Raw genomic sequence first — 4555 nt, forward strand, 5'->3', positions numbered from 1 at the left:
AAATTTCTAAAAATTTTCTTTTTAAATTAATTTTAATTATTATTTATACATTTAATTGTTATACATCATTTAGATTGTAAAGAGATTTTACCCAGCATGATATACACCTCAGTCCAGCCCAGTTGAGAATACTATGCACATCCTCATCAACAAATAATAAACCCTATCTGTGTCCCACAAATGTCTTATCTCTCATTAAGTACCTTCACTGCTTTTATGTACTCTTTCCACTTTGGCTCTAGTGTCCATAACAATTGCAAGCAGCTCTTTCTAAGGATAGCATAGCATTCTGGGGCCTGCAGTATTAACTCTTTCCTGCAAGGCTAACTAAGGATGCCAGCTCACTAGACCACCCGGTGGCCCTACATTGCCACTGCTCCCGGGGAACCAGTGAAGCAGAGTCAGGAATATCAGCACGCCGGTGTCCACTCCAGACCGGAGGCTACAGTAGCCGCATGTCGTGCAGCTCTTGGAATTGGGATGTTCCCGTGATCGCCACCAAACTGGATTCTCGGCTTTGCTTTGTCACCATCCATCCCTCGCCCTTAAAGTCCAAGAAGATGCTTCTGATTGACTAACCCTGGGTCAGTATCTGGCATTTTTTGCTTTTGTAGTGGGATTGGGCTCTGTCTCCCATCAAGATGCGTAGGTAGGGGTATTCGTTTTCTCATAATATGGTACCACCTACTGGGTGACTTAACAACAGAAATTACTTTTTCCACAGTTCTGGAGACTAGAATGACAAGATCAAGGTGTGGGCAGGATTGGTTTCTTCTGAGGTGTCTCTCCATGGCTTGTAGATTGCTGTCTTCCCTTTGTATGTATCTGTGTCCTAATCTCCCCTTCTTCTTTTCCCCATTTAAAAAATTTGCCATAGGATATATGTGTGTGTGTGTGTGTGTGTGTGTGTGTGTGAGAGAGAGAGAGAGAGAGAGAGAGAGAGAGAGAGAGAAAGAGAGAGAGGAAAAGAGAGAGAGCGAGTGAGCGAGCGAGCGAACGTGCAAGAGAGGAAGGCCACACCACAATACTTTCTTTCTCCTTCATTCTCCTCTCAGGATTTTGGGCATGCATGCGCACAGACCGGGCATGTTTTCTTTTTTTTTCTTTTTTTTTTTTTTTTTTAATTTCTTTTCACCCTCACAAAACACAAAAGAATTTTCCAGTGACAAAAATAATCCCTGTGTGTACTGGCAATGGCACTCCAGCTCCTTTCCCCTAATTCTTTCTTGTTTCTTTTACAGAATTAAGAATGTTTCCTTGTTTATGAGATACATCACGGCTTGATGAAGCAAGGAAGAGAGACATGAAAGATTTTAAATACATATCGCTGACTCCATGGAATGGACATCCTGTATAAGCACTGAAAAGCAACAACACAATAACACTAAAATGTTAGGCACTCTTAAATCTGCCTCTAAAAGCATCGGATGTAGCATTGTGCAATTAGGTTTTTCCTTATTTGCTTCATTGTACTACCTGTGTACATAGTTTTTACCTTTTATGTAGCACATAAACCTTGGGGAAAGGAGGGGAGGGCGGGGCCGAGGAATTGGCATGGGGGGTATGGAGCATTTGCTTCGATTTATCGCAAGGAGGAAAATATTTGACTTGCATGGAGAGAAGCAATTTGGGGGAAGGGTTTGAATTGTTTTCTTTAAAGATGTAATGTCCCTTTCAGTAACAACTGATAACTTCATTTAAAAAAGCATCAGATTTAAAAATCATGAGAATTTGAACATTGGCTACAAACAGTTGCTGTTTATTTTTGTATGAAGTTTATTCTCATTTGGGAGCTCTGGTTATTCCGTTATATAGCAGCATTTTTTTTTTTAAAGCAAAAAAAAAAAAAACAAAAAAAAACCAAAAAACTTATCCTTGTCTGTGCTCCTCCAATCTCCTTCAAGTTAGAATTTACCAGTTCATTATTCAGTAGTTCCATTATCAACCCCCAGATAATTCTGGGCAAAAATGTGAGGTGTATTGGGAGTTTTGATGCTCAGAATTCACCATCTATATTTATCAAGTTTCTTGGAAAAATTTCTTAATTTTTGTTTCACTCTGGGCTGTGGAGACACAGTTAAAATCATTCAAAATCTCTGAATATTTTTAAGGAGCAGAAAATAACTTCACATAAAAAATGAATTTTTTTTTTTTTTTTTGCCCACACCAGAACTAAAAATGAAATCATTTTTAAAGTTTCTTATTCTTTTTGTAATTTGCCCAAAGAAAGTTGGTGTTTTTAAAGAGAGGTGCATGTAGAGAAAAACACACTTGCGCCCTCTGCCGCCTCGCTCGGCGCGGGTCCGGCCTGTTTTTCAAGCCCCTGGGTCTGGGACTTGAACTGCACAGTCGGCCATGTGGGATCCAGCCAGTTTAATCACCACACCACTGGCTACCCCCTCTTGTTTTGACCGTGATATGTACACATAACATAGATACATGTAACATGAGTTTTCATGCGTTAACCATTTTAAGTGTACAACTCAGGGGTATTAAGTACATTCCTAACGTATACCTATCACCACCACTCATCTCTAGAACTCCTTTTATTTGCAATCAAAGCCCATACCATTAAGTGCTAAGCTCCCATTCTCCTCTTCCCTGATCCTGTGGCAGCCACCACTCTCCTTTCTGTCTGTGTGATTTTGACCACACCAACTACCTCACATAAGTATATTTACACTCTGAAACTTACGTAGTATTCGTCTTTTTTGTGACTGGCTTATTTAGCTCACAGAGTGATGTCTTCAAGGTTCATCCATGTAGTAGCATGTCTCAGAACTTTCTCTTAATATTCTGCTATATGAATATACCATATTTTCCTTATCTACAACTTATCTATTATTCATTTTTAAGCTCTTCCCATCCCCTTAGAGCATATATACTCACCAGAGAGAGACAGAGTAGAGAGAGGGAAAATGAGAAATCACCCTGCAGAAGGGATGGCCAGGCAGTAATCCCTTCTCCTCCATTCTCCTCTTGGGATTTGGAGCATGCACACATGCACTCCTGGCATGATTTTCAAGCTGCCAAGTCATGACTCAAACTATGGTTGGCCATGTGGGAATCCAGTGCCCCAACCACCATGCCACCTACTGGCCTCCCATTAATCTTTTTTTTTTTTTTAAAGTTTTTTTTTTTTTTTGGAGAGATTTTCACTGTAGGGCGCGTGCGCTCGCCAGACAGACAGAGAGAGACAGAGACAGAAAGCGAGAAATCACCCCCCAGGGGGGATGGTCACGCCGCAATCCCTTCTCCTCCATTCTCCTCTCGGGATCTTGGGCACGCACGCACATGCGCCCGGCGTGAGTTTTAAGCCACCTGGTCCGGGACACGAACTGCGGTCGACTACGTGGGAGTCCAGCGACATAGCCATTACGCTAACTGCTAGTTCTCCCATTAATCATTTTGACGCTGTTATAAATTGACTTATTTTCATAATTTCCCTTTTAGATGGTTCATGGTTGGTGTATAGAAATGTAACCGGTTTAGTGTGTTGACTGTATGCAGCTGCTTTGCTGAATTCAGTTGTCCTGATAGTCATGTGTATCTGAACATGACTGTATCTGAATTCAGGTGTTATGACAGGTGTGTGTGTGTGTGTGTGCGTGTGTGAGTGTGTGTGTGTGTAATATTTAGAATTTTCTACTTGTCAGATCATAGCAACTGTAGAGAGAGAGAATTTTACTTCTTCCTTTCTAGTTTGGATGCTTTTACTTCCTTTTCTTGGCTAATAGCTCTGGCTAGGACTTCCAGTATATGTTGGATTAAAATGGTGATGTGTGTGTTGTCAGATTTCGGTCTGTGGCCACCTCGCAGGCTAATTGTGCAAGGCCCATATACACTGACAGTCTTTAGATCCTTATGCGGCACATGTTCAGAGGAGAGTCTGGCATTGCAGGCAGTTGGGGGCTGGTGGAAGCCCCACTCACACCCCTGCCCACCCACCAGGCCTCAGGTTGCCCTCTGCGATTAACCAAGTTTATTTCTTAAAATGGCAAAAAATGTACCTTTGGATTTTGAAAGACAGAGATCACTGCCTTCTGGCTGTGGTTTGCATGGTGTGGGGAGAACTTTACATGGAACTGTGACGGTTTTCTCAGAGTCAGCCTCCCTCAGCGGAACTTAAATTCTGAGAAGATGAGGACTTGGCGGGGGAGGGGGGGTGGCAGAGTAAGGAGCAGGCCTTGTTCATGCAGCAGCTCTTCACCCAGGACAGTGTGGGCACTCGGCATACTTGTTTTTATTTATTTATTTATTTTTTCCAGCAAAATAACTTTATTTTCTAATTCATGGTAAACATATACATCCAATAATATGTGCTCAGTTTGCACATCTATTCACAAATAAAGTCCAAATTACAACTGCTTTGATATTTCAGCATGTACTAGGTACCTCAGTTGAGATACAAAAAATGCTCTCAGACAGTAACATTCTGAATATATCAGACTGGTCACGGAAGAATTTGCTTTAGTTAGGTAAGTTCTATAAACTTAAAGCTTTGTCAGGCTACTACTTTTGCATCTATTATTTTCAGATGAATAAGGTGCAGCAA

The sequence above is a fragment of the Tupaia chinensis genome, unplaced genomic scaffold (genome assembly GCF_000334495.1).
Source record: "Tupaia chinensis unplaced genomic scaffold, TupChi_1.0 Scaffold000683_1, whole genome shotgun sequence".
Taxonomy (NCBI): Eukaryota; Metazoa; Chordata; class Mammalia; order Scandentia; family Tupaiidae; genus Tupaia; species Tupaia belangeri.